This window comes from Anopheles cruzii, chromosome 2, assembly GCF_943734635.1.
Source record: "Anopheles cruzii chromosome 2, idAnoCruzAS_RS32_06, whole genome shotgun sequence".
Taxonomy (NCBI): Eukaryota; Metazoa; Arthropoda; class Insecta; order Diptera; family Culicidae; genus Anopheles; species Anopheles cruzii.
In genome coordinates, this window is record NC_069144.1 from 17,460,285 (window position 1) to 17,473,123 (window position 12,839).

Consider the following 12,839-nt stretch of genomic DNA (forward strand, 5'->3'; position numbering starts at 1 on the left):
TGTCAATGTGAGAAGAGAGTTCCGATTCATTTTCACCGAGAAAAACTGTTTCGTGATCACTGCCTATCGACGGTTTAAGGTGGCGCTCCGAAGGCCGGTGCACGGTGAAGGTGCACGATTACTACGTCCCCAGTAAGTAGCCCATTGTCGCCTGGAAATGTCTCTTGTCAGCTCGTCTGTGAGTGAGTAGTTGATCGAACGCACGGCACGGTAATTTTTTGTGATTTGCAGCTTGTCTCTGTATACTGATACACTTAGCTATGATCCTTGGGTTCAACATGGGGATTTCTGCTCCTTATCACCGCATGGCGTATCCCGTGTATGCCTGAACATCGCGATCGGAACTGAGCGAATTCGCAGTCTTTTCTGAGACGGCATTCGGAACAGACGTTCAAAACCGGATGGTGCAATCCAGTAATGGGTCCTTTAAAAGAGTTAGCAGTTTGTGTGCTAGTGCTGCTGGTAGGCGTGAGTCAAGGGTAAGTACATCACGGGGCTCTCTGAAGTGAGATCGGTGACAAGTTAACCGGACGCGTTGACGGATGTTTGCAGTTTGTTGATTGTGGGACCCAAATCGATCCGACCCAATCGGGACTACACGTTGGTGATCAGTAACTTTCAAAGCAAGCTGAACAAGGTCGATCTGATGGTGCGGCTAATGGATCATCAAGACGGCGTAAGCCCGCTAAACCTTACGAAACTGGTGGACGTGCGACAAAACTCAAACAAAATGATCACCTTCCACGTACGTCTTGCATGTTTGATGACGATCGCCTGTGTAGTGAAGTTTCTTGTTTATTGGCTTTGTTTCGGGCCGCCGTTTCCAGATACCTGCCAGTGCACCGAAGGAGATTACCGGATTACGGTCGATGGGCAACGTGGATTCAGCTTTCACAAGGAACACTTACTTGAGTACCAAGGCGATTCCGTTTCGGCCCTGCTACAGCTTAACAAACCCGTGTACAAACCCGGTGATACAGTGCGGTTCCGTGTGATCGTGCTGGACGTGGATCTGAAGCCGCCGTCCGATGTGTTTGAGTTGAACATAAACGTAATGGACCCGTCCAACAACAACATCCGCAAATGGACCAAGGCGCGCCTGTACGCCGGAGTGTTTGAGAATGAAATTTCCATTGCACCATCTCCGTTACTGGGTACTTACAAGATCGAAGTGAGTTTCCACGATAAAATGCTGGTATCGAAGACGTTCGAAGTGAAGGAATATGTTCTGTCCACGTTCGACGTGGACGTGCAGCCCACGGTGGTTCCGCTGTTGGAGCACCAGGCGCTGAATCTTTCGATAACGGCAAGCTACTACTTTGGCAAACCAGTAGCAGGCACAGCGACACTGGAACTCTACTTCAAAAACGTTTCTTACCACAAAAAACCGTTCAGGTTAATGGAATACTTCCAGTTCATCTTTCCTTCAATCGCAATTTAGATTTTCACGACAGCCAGAGTGATGTAACGCTGAACGTCATTTTCAAAGAGCAGTACACAAGTAACGTAACGCACTTCTCACCGGTGAACGCTTCGTCAAATCATAATTGGGCAATTTGTCTACTTCCAGATCGCACGGTTTCCAGACGATACCCTATAACGGTGTTCAAGAATGTCTATAACGCCGTGTTGGAAAAGGCAGCGAAAGACTTTGTGCCAGGAGCACCGTTCAAGTGTAGCGTCAAAATTAGATTTCAGGACGGCAAGCCGGCCGGGGTGTTACTGCGCTGGTGAAAGTAGATGGCCTTGATGCAGTGTATGAGCAGAGCCTTAGGACCGATAACGACGGCATTATTGAACTACAGTTGCGGCCTAGCTCTGACACGACTATCTGCAAGTGACTGTATGTGTTAAACGCAACAGAGAGGCGATAGCGGGGTTCGTTTTTGCTCAAAGAATTTTTCTCCGTTTCTTGTCGCAGGTGACGGTGGATGATAAGAACTTCTCAGCGAGTCCATCGATCCGGTTGAGCGAACAACTAATTCGTACATAAAAATTGAACTAAAGTCACCGTAAGTGGAGGGCAGCCAACAGCATTCACTATTACGCACTTCCTCCGAGCTGATAACTTCTATGATTTTGCAGTATAACGATAAATGAAGAGTTACAATTTACGGTCAAGTGTTCCGAAACGATGACGTTCTTAATTTACTACGTGGTGTCGAAGGGGGAAATTATCGATTCGGGTACGTTCAGACCGACTCGTAAAATCCGGATCCCGTTCAACTTGAACGCTACCGCCAAACTAGTACCGCGCTCCAAAATCATCGTCGCCAGTATCGTGAATAATGTGGTTATTTACGACTTTGTGGACATCGAGTTCGACGAGTTCCATAACAATGTAATGAAACACTAGTGTTGGGGAAGCATCTAAACAAGTGTGTAAAGTACATATTTCTGTGTTCATCCTATAGTTTGACCTACGAATCGACGAGACGCAAGTCAAACCGGGAGAACAAATTGAGCTCACGCTGGAAGGACCCCCTCAGGCATATGTAGGGCTGGCTTCATATGACCAGGGTTTGCTTCAATACAGCGGGAAGCATGATATCTTTCGAGATGATGTGTGGCGTGTGTTTGACGAGTTCCATGCAATCGAGCCGAATCAGTTTAGCAAATTTTACGTAAGTACCTCACGCACAGCTACACGGTCGATGCTTATGCTACTTGAACAATTAGCACCACATACCACCGGTTGGTCTCTTCTTTAGAGCATGGGCCTGTTTGTGCAATCGTTGGACGAAGTGAAAGTTGAAGGAGGTACGAACGCGTGGTCGGGCCAAGAAAAGATGTTATACTTAGTTTTGCTTCATTCTACAGTCAGTGATATGTCAGCTCGGCAGGAGATTGATCGCGAAACACCGACGATGCAAAGGCTAGTGCCATACCGAACCAACTTTCTTGAGTCTTGGTTGTGGAAGAACGTGACCATCCCTCGCGCGGGACGCAGCCAATTGATCGAGAGGGTACCGGACACGACGACGGCCTGGTACCTGACGGCTTTCTCGATCCATCCAGTGTACGGCCTTGGAGTGATCAAGAAACCGATACAGTTCACTACGCTGCAACCGTTTTACATCGTCGATAACCTACCGTACTCCATCAAGCGCGATGAGGTCGTTGTGTTGCAGTTTACCCTGTTCAACACACTCGGTGCAGAATATACTGCCGACGTGACGATGTACAACATTGCGAACCAAACCGAGTTCTTTGGAAAGGAAATTGGTGGTAAGTAGGTATTTAAAAGTATATTTTTAGCTAACGCTATAGTCCAATCGTGTTTTCCCATCCAACACAGAGCTTAGTCATACGAAAAGGTTGTCTGTTCCACCGAACGTCGGTGTGCCTGTTTCGTTCCTGGTGAAGGCAAAAAAACTGGGGGATATGACGGTCCGCGTGAAAGCCTCCATCATGCTCGGCGAGGAACACGATGCCATCGAGAGAGTTATCCGGGTCCTGCCAGAAAGCGTGGTACAGCCAAGGATGCAAACACGCTTCTTTTGCCTCAACGAATACCAGAATCAATCTTTCGAATTACCTTTGAACATTGACAAGAGGGCCGACGTTGGCTCGGTGAGCATTAGGTTTGAGGTTGTCTGTAAGTATTATTTATGCTGTTCGGTTATTACACGGTATCCAAAGCCCTGCTTACTGTTGCAGCCAACATACTGACATCGGTGGTGAGAAACCTGGGCGATCTGCTTAGCGTTCCTACAGGTTGCGGAGAGCAAAATATGGTGCGTTTCGTGCCGAATATAGAAGTGTTGGACTATCTGACGGCGACCGGTTCGAAGGAGGCGGCACTCATCGCAAAGGCGACCGGATTTCTTGAACAAGGCTACCAGAACCAGATGAAATATCGTCAGCCAGATGGATCGTTTGGCGTTTGGGAGGGAAGAGGCGGCTCGGTTTTTCTTACGGCCTTTGTCGTAAAGTCGATGAAAACGGCAGCGAAGTACATTACTGTGGATAAAACGATGAACTCGCAAGCTTTTACCTGGCTGGCAACCAAACAAAAACTTGATGGGCGCTTCGAAGAGACGGGCCCTGTTGCTCACAAGGACATGCAAGGGGCGCTACGTCAAGGAATCTCGCTTACTTCGTATGTAATGATCGCCTTCATGGAAAATCCAGTTGAAGCCGCGGAACATCCATCTGTTATTTCAAATGGAATGGAATATCTTAGCAGCAACTATGACAAGATCACGACTCGTACGATCTTGCTATCGCTACGTATGCTTCTGGCTGAATAATCATTTCCGTAAAACCGCAGCCTTTGCGAAACTGATCAAAGTCTCCGCCAGTCTTGAGAAAGGAAAGAAGTGCTACTGGCCACGAGCATCGAATCAAATCGAAACCACGGCCTACGCCTTACTGTCGTATGTGATGGCCGAAAGGTACATCGACGGTACGGCGATTATGCGTTGGCTCGTAGACCAACGATATAGCAGCGGAAGTTTCCCGCGTACCCAGGACACGTTCGTTGGCCTGAAAGCGCTTTCGAAACTGGCGGAGAAGATCTCGCCTTCGCGAAACGATTACTCCATTCAGCTAATGTTCGCTAATGAGAAAAAAGAGTTCCGATTCACTTCCACCGATCTTGATCAGTTCAGCTACGAGGAGATTCCGGAGGGCGTGAAAAAGCTGACCGTGGACGTCGGCGGGATCGGTGTTGGCTTTCTACAGGTGAACTACCAATATAGCCTCAATTTGGTGAACTTTACCGAACGGTTCAACCTAGACCTGGTGAAAAAGAACTCCACCTCGGACTACGTGCTGCAGCTGTACGTGTGCAGCAGTTACATTCCGCATCTTACGGACGAACGGTCCAACATGGCGCTAGTGGAAGTGAACTTCCCCAGCGGCTACGTCGTGGACAGCAACCCGATCAGTGAGGCGACCGATGCCAACCCAATACAGGTACGGTTTTATTGTAATGTGAGATGGTATCGATGTTTTTATTGTATTGAGCCGCAAAATGTTTTCAGAAAATCGAGATTCTACACGGTGGAACGTCCGTCGTACTGTATTACAACAACATGGGCGCCGAGAAAAACTGTTTCGTGATCACTGCCTATCGACGGTTTAAGGTGGCGCTCCGAAGGCCGGCGTACGTGAAGGTGCACGATTACTACGTCCCCAGTAAGTAGCCCATTGTCGCCTGGACAAGAGACACTTGTCAGCTCGTCTGTGAGTGAGTAGTTGATCTTTCCTTATCCTACTTTAGACTTAAACGCCATCAAGGTGTACGAGGTGGACAAACAGGAAGTGTGTGACATCTGCAAAGGGGAAGACTGCCCGGAATCCTGCAAAAACGTGCCGAAGTGATAGCCGGTAGTTTCTTTTCTGTTCAAATTGTCGAGAAATAAACAGAAATAGCGTCTCTCTAAACGTTACAACTAGGCTTGAGAAATTCAAAATTACGTCACCGTCCTATAGCTGCATGGGTTCCTGCGCATAACCTCATCCGAACGCACGGCACTGTGATTGTTTGTGATATGCAGCTTGTCTCTGTATACTGATACACTTAGCTGTGATCCGCGAGTTCAACATGGAGATTTCTGCTCCTTATCACTGCATGGGGAATCCCGTGTATGTGTGAACATTGCGGTTAGGACTGAGTGCATGTGCAATCTTTCATGAGGCGACACTCGGAACAGACATTCAAAACAAGAAGGAACAATTCCAAAATGTATCCCATAAAGGATGCAGTAGTTTGTATGCTGGTTCTCGATCGATCCAGTGTGCGGATCGATCGTTCGTTTTACATCGTCGATAAGCTACCATACTTAATTAAGCACGATCGTACTGTCAATCTGTACTGTACTGATAACCATCGAGAAAGGATTACTCCACTTCAGCTAGTATTCCGGAATCCTGTCAATGTGAGAAGAGAGTTCCGATTCATTTCCACCGAGAAAAACTGTTTTGTGATCACTGCCTATCGACGGTTTAAGGTGGCGCTTCGAAAGCCGGCGTACGTGAAGGTGCACGATTACTACGTCCCCAGTAAGTAGCCCATTGTCGCCTGGAAATGTCTCTTGTCAGCTCGTCTGTGAGTGAGTAGTTGATCTTTCTTTATCCTGCTTTAGATTTGAACGCCATCAAGGTGTAAGAGGTGGACAAACAGGAGGTGTGTGACATCCGTGAAGGGGAAGACTGTCCGGGATCCTGCAAACACGTGCTGAAGTGATGACCGGTAGTTGCTTTTCGTTGGTTGTCGAAAATAGTACAAAAAAACAGAAATAGGCTTCATTGGTTCGGAATTACGTCTCCGTACTATAGTTGTATGGATTCCTGGGCGTAACCTCATCAGAACGCACAGGACTGCAATTGTTTGTGATTTGCAGCTTGTCTCTGTATACTGATACACTTAGCTGTGATCCGTGAGTTCAACATGGGGATTTCTGCTCCTTATCACCGCATGGGGAATCCCGTGTTTGCCTGAACATCGCGATCGGGACTGAGCGAATGCGCAGTCTTGCCTGAGACGGCTTTCGGAACAGACGTTCAAATCCGGATGGTACAATCCAGTAATGGGTCTTTTAAAAGAGTTAGCAGTGTGTGTGCTAGTGCTGCTGGTAGGCGTGAGTCAAGGGTAAGTACATCACGGGGCTCTCTGAAGCGATCGGCGACAAGTTAACCGGACCGCGTTGACGGATGTTTGCAGTGTGTTGATTGTGGGACCCAAATCGATCCGACCCAATCGGGACTACACGTTGGTGATCAGTAACTTTCAAAGCAAGCTGAACAAGGTCGATCTGATGGTGCGGCTAATGGATCATCAAGACGGCGTAAGCCCGCTAAACCTTACGAAACTGGTGGACGTGCGACAAAACTCAAACAAAATGATCACCTTCCACGTACGTCTTGCATGTTTGATGACGATCGCCTGTGTAGTGAAGTTTCTTGTTTATTCGTTTGTTTCGGGCCCCGTTTCTAGATACCTGCCAGTGCGCCGGAAGGAGATTACCGGATTACGGTCGATGGGCAACGTGGATTCAGCTTTCACAAGGAACACTTACTTGAGTACCAAGGCGATTCCGTTTCAGCCCTGCTACAGCTCAACAAACCCGTGTACAAACCCGGTGATACAGTGCAGTTCCGTGTGATCGTGCTGGACGTGGATCTGAAGCCACCGTCCGATGTGTTTGAGTTGAACATAAACGTAAGGGACTCGTCCAACAACAACATCCGCAAATGGACCAAGGCGCGCCTGTACGCCGGAGTGTTTGAGAATGAAATTTCCATTGCACCATCTCCGTTACTGGGTACTTACAAGATAGAAGTGAGTTTCCACGATAAAATGCTGGTATCGAAGACGTTCGAAGTGAAGGAATATGTTTTGTCCACGTTCGACGTGGACGTGCAGCCCACGGTGGTTCCGCTGTTGGAGCACCAGGCGCTGAATCTTTCGATAACGGCAAGCTACTACTTTGGCAAACCAGTAGCAGGCACAGCGACACTGGAACTCTACTTCGAGCAGGACGACCTTGACCAGAAGAAAACCGTTCAGGTTAATGGAATGCTTCCAGTTCATCTTCCCTTCAATCGCGAATTAGATATTTTCGACAGCCAGAGTGATGTAACGCTGAACGTCATTTTTAAAGAGCAGTACACAAGTAACGTGAACGCACTTCTCACCGGTGAACGCTTCGTCAAATCATAATTGGGCAATTTGTCTACTTCCAGATCGCACGGTTTCCAGACGATACCCTATAACGGTGTTCAAGAATGTCTATAACGCCGTGTTGGAAAAGGCAGCGAAAGACTTTGTGCCAGGAGCACCGTTCAAGTGTAGCGTCAGAATCAAATTTCAGGACGGCAAGCCGGCCAGGGGTGTTACTGCGCTGGTGAAAGTAGATGGCCTTGATGCAGTGTATGAGCAGAGCCTTAGGACCGATAACGACGGCATTATTAAACTACAGCTGCGGCCTAGCTCTGACACTACCTATCTGCAAGTGACTGTATGTGTTAAAGGTTGCAAGTGAAACGTAACAGAGAGCGATAGCGGGGGTTCGTTTATGCTCAAACAATGTTTCTCCGTTCCTTGTCGCAGGTGACGGTGGATGATAAGGAACTTCTATACGAGTCCATCGATCCGGTTGAGCGAATAACGAATTCGTACATAAAAATTGAACTAAAGTCACCGTAAGTGGAGGGCAGCCAGCAGCATTAGCTATTCCGCACTTCCTCCGAGCTGATAACTTTTATGTTCTATGATTTTGCAGGATTAAGATAAATCAAATGTTACAATTTATGGTCATGTGTTCCGAAAGGATGACGTTCTTCATTTACTACGTGGTGTCGAAGGGCGAAATTATCGATTCGGGCTCGTTCAGACCGACCCGTAGTACCGTGTTCCAGTTTAAGCTGAATGCTACCGCCCAACTAGTACCGCGCTCCAAAATCATCGTCGCCAGTATGGCGAACAATGTGGTTATTTACGACTTTGTGGACATCGAGTTCGACGAGTTCCATAACAATGTAATGAAACACTAGTGTTGGGGAAGCATCTAAACAAGTGTGTAAAGTACATATTTCTGTTTCCATCCTATAGTTAGACCTACGTATCGACGAGACGCAAGTCAAACCGGGAGAGCAAATTGAGCTCACGCTGAAAGGACCACCGCGTGCATACGTAGGGCTGGCTTCATATGACCAGGGTTTGCTTCAATACAGCGGGAAGCACGATATCTTTCGAGATGATGTGTGGCGTGTGTTTGACGAGTTCCATGCAATCGAGCCGAATCAGTTTAGCAAATTTTATGTAAGTACCTCACGCACAGCTGCACGGTCAATGCTTATGCTACTTGAATAATTAACATCACATACCACCGGTTGGTCTCTTCTTTAGAGCATGGGCCTGTTTGTGCAATCGTTGGACGAAGTGAAAGTCGAAGGAGGTACGAACGTCGTGGTCGGGCCCAAGAAAAGATGTTATACTTAGTTTTTGCTTCATTCTACAGTCAGTGATATGTCAGCTCGGCAGGAGATTGATCGCGAAACGCCGACGATAAAAAGGCTAGTGTCATACCGAACCAACTTCCTGGAGTCTTGGTTGTGGAAGAACGTGACCATCCCTCGCGCGGGACGCAGCCAACTGATCGAGAGGGTACCGGACACGACGACGGCCTGGTACCTGACGGCTTTCTCGATCCATCCAGTGTACGGCCTTGGAGTGATCAAGAAACCGATACAGTTCACTACGCTGCAACCGTTTTACATCGTCGATAACCTACCGTACTCCATCAAGCGCGATGAGGTCGTTGTGTTGCAGTTTACCCTGTTCAACACACTCGGTGCAGAATATACTGCCGACGTGACGATGTACAACATTGCGAACCAAACCGAGTTCTTTGGAAAGGAAATTGGTGGTAAGTAGGTATTTAAAAGTATATTTTTAGCTAACGCTATAGTCCAATCGTGTTTTCCCATTCAACACAGAGCTTAGTCATACGAAAACGTTGTCTGTTCCACCGAACGTCGGTGTGCCTGTTTCGTTCCTGGTGAAGGCAAAAAAACTGGGGGATATGACGGTCCGCGTGAAAGCCTCCATCATGCTCGGCAAGGAACACGATGCCATCGAGAGAGTTATCCGTGTGCTGCCAGAAAGCTTGGTACAGCCAAGGATGCAAACTCGTCTTTTCTCACAACGAATACCAGAACCAGACTTTTGAGTTCATTTTGGACATTGACAGGAAGGCCGACGTTGGCTCGGTGAGCATTAGCTTTGGGGTTGTCCGTAAGTATTAATTATGCTGTTCGATTATTACACGGTATCCAAAGCCCTGCTTTCTGTTGCAGCCAACATACTGACATCGGTGGTGAGAAACCTGGGCGATCTGCTTAGCGTTCCTACAGGTTGCGGAGAGCAAAATATGGTGCGTTTTGTGCCGAACATAGTGGTGTTGGACTATCTGACGGCGACCGGTTCGAAGGAGACGGCACTCATCGCAAAAGCAACCGGATTTCTTCAACAAGGCTACCAGAACCAGATGAAATATCGTCAGCCAGATGGATCATTTGGCGTTTGGCAGACAGGAGGTGGATCTATTTTTCTTACGGCCTTTGTCGGAAAGTCGATGAAAACGGCAGCGAAGTACATTACCGTGGATGAAATGATGGTCTCGCAAGCTTTTACCTGGTTGGCAACCAAACAAAAACTCGATGGGCGCTTCGAAGAGACGGGCCCTGTTGCTCACAAGGACATGCAGGGGCGCTACGTCAAGGAATCTCGCTTACTTCGTATGTAATGATCGCCTTCATGGAAAATCCGGCTGAAGTCGTGAAACATCCCTCTGTTATTTCGAATGGAATGGAATATCTTAACCGCAACTTTGACTACATCTACGACTCGTACGATCTTGCTATCGCTACGTATGCGTTCTGGCTGAATAATCATTTCCGTAAAACCGCAGCCTTTGCGAAACTGATCGCAGCCTCCGCCAGACTTGAGGATGGACTGAAGCGCTACTGGCCACGAGCATCGAATCAAATCGAAACCACGGCCTACGCCTTACTGTCGCATGTGATGGCCGAAAAGTACATCGACGGTACGGCGATTATGCGTTGGCTCGTAGACCAACGATATAGCACCGGAAGTTTCCCGCGTACCCAGGACACGTTCGTTGGCCTGAAAGCGCTTTCGAAACTGGCGGAGAAGATCTCGCCTTCGCGAAACGATTACTCCATTCAGCTAATGTTCGCTAACAAGAGGAGAGAGTTCCGATTCACTTCCACCGATCTTGATCAGTTCAGCTACGAGGAGATTCCGGAGGGCGTGAAAAAGCTGACCGTGAACGTCGGCGGGATCGGTGTTGGCTTTCTAGAGGTGAACTACCAATATAGCCTCAATTTGGTGAACTTTACCCAACGGTTCAACCTGGACCTGGTGAAAAAGAACTCCACCTCGGACTACGTGCTGCAGCTGTACGTGTGCAGCAGTTACATTCCGCATCTTACGGACGAACGGTCCAACATGGCGCTAGTGGAAGTGAACTTTCCCAGTGGCTACGTCGTGGACAGCAACCCGATCAGTGAGGCGACCGTTGCCAACCGAATTCAGGTACGGTTTCATTGTAATTGGAGATGGTATCGATGTTTTTATCGAATTGAGCCACAACATGTTTTCAGAAAATCGAGATTCTACACGGCGGAACGTCCGTCGTGCTGTACTACAACAACATGGGCACCGAGAAAAACTGTTTCGTGATCACTGCCTATCGACGGTTTAAGGTGGCGCTCCGAAGGCCGGCGTACGTGAAGGTGCACGATTACTACGACCCCAGTAAGTAGCCATTGTCGCCTGGAAATGTCCCTTGTCTGTGAGTTATGGATGTTGATCTTTCCTTATCCAACTTTAGACTTAAACGCCATCAAGGTGTACGAGGTGGACAAACAGGAAGTGTGTGACATCTGCAAAGGGGAAGACTGCCCGGAATCCTGCAAAAACGCGTCGAAGTGATAGCCGGTAGACTCTTTTCTGTTGGTTGTCGAAAATAATTGAGAAATAAACAGAAATAGGCTTGACTGGTTCAATTACGTCCCCGTACTATAGCTGTATGGATTCCTCGGCGTAACCTCATCCGAACGCATGGTACTGCAATTGTTTGTGATTTGCAGCTTGTCTCTGCATACTGATACACTTAGCTGTGATCCGTGAGTGCAACATGAGGATTTTATCTTCTTATCACCGCATGGGTAATCCCGTGTTTGCCTGAACATCGCGATCTGGACCGAACGAATGCGCAGTTTGCTAATACCCTTAAGTACGCCACACATCCATACGCCTGCTCGCCGGCATCCTTGAAGATGTGGAGTTGTAACGATTCTTTCGCAGTGGTCGCTGAATTACCGTTATAACAGCGAGGAATACGGATAGCCGCCACTTGCGTAAGCAATTCCGTCCACCGTTGCTATTTCCTTAATGATTTGCTGTCAATCTCATCATCCCAGCTACATCCCGTTCGCCACAAATCCTGCATCAATATTTTTCCGTGTATTGTAAACTGAGCGAGAAACCCCAGTGGGTCAAAAACCCCATTACGCAACTTAGCACGCGGCGATTTGTCGGGCACAGCCATCGAAATATAGTTTGAGATGTTCACGATGTTCAGTGTTTAATGTGGATTGCAGCTTATACACTGCTGGCCAATAAAATAGGTAATTGTGTGAAGCTGATACAATTTGAACTGTACTCAAGCCATTACTAAACCAATGATCACCAAACTAATACTGTACTTAGATATACTAGTTTATGTCATTTTTTTGCTATGTTGGTGATACTTATGTCAAAAGTGACAGGTGTGTTACCACTTATTTTGACAGCGGTCTGATTTGGCCTGGTCAATAAAATAGGTAATTCGTTGTATACGATGCAATTTCACCAGACTTCTTGAACGAAATTGGTTTAATTGGTCTTGTTGCAATCAATTTTCAATTGTGAATCTAAAAAAAGGGTTTTTCCTGGTAGAACATCTAGAATGGGCAGAAGAACTCATTGCAATCCTTGAGGAAAGAAAGATTGTGAAGAATCTACGCAACGAAGGCGCGAGGTACAAAAGCATCGCCAAAGTACTAGGAAAATCACTAAATTTTGTGAGAAATGCTTTGTTGTGGATAAAAACAAAAGAAACGCGAGATAGACCAAGAAAAATCAAGCCAACGAGACATCATCGCATATCATTTTTGGCCAAAGCGGATACGTTTGGTGCATCTAGAGCGATTTGCTCAATAATAAATAACATTATTAGCCCAAAACCTGTCCATAGGCGGTTACAAGAAGCTAATCTACCAGGGCTAATTGCAAGAAAAGTGCCACTATTGATTAAAAAAAA

General features: G+C 47.3%; 2 pseudogenes; both read left to right on the forward strand.

Moving 5' to 3' along the window:
- Positions 1–417: 417 nt before the first annotated feature.
- On the forward strand, positions 418–5,328 carry LOC128278563 (thioester-containing protein 1 allele S3-like; annotated as a pseudogene).
- A 1,167-nt stretch (positions 5,329–6,495) lies between these two features.
- On the forward strand, positions 6,496–11,510 carry LOC128267444 (thioester-containing protein 1 allele S3-like; annotated as a pseudogene).
- The last annotated feature ends 1,329 nt before the right edge of the window (positions 11,511–12,839 follow it).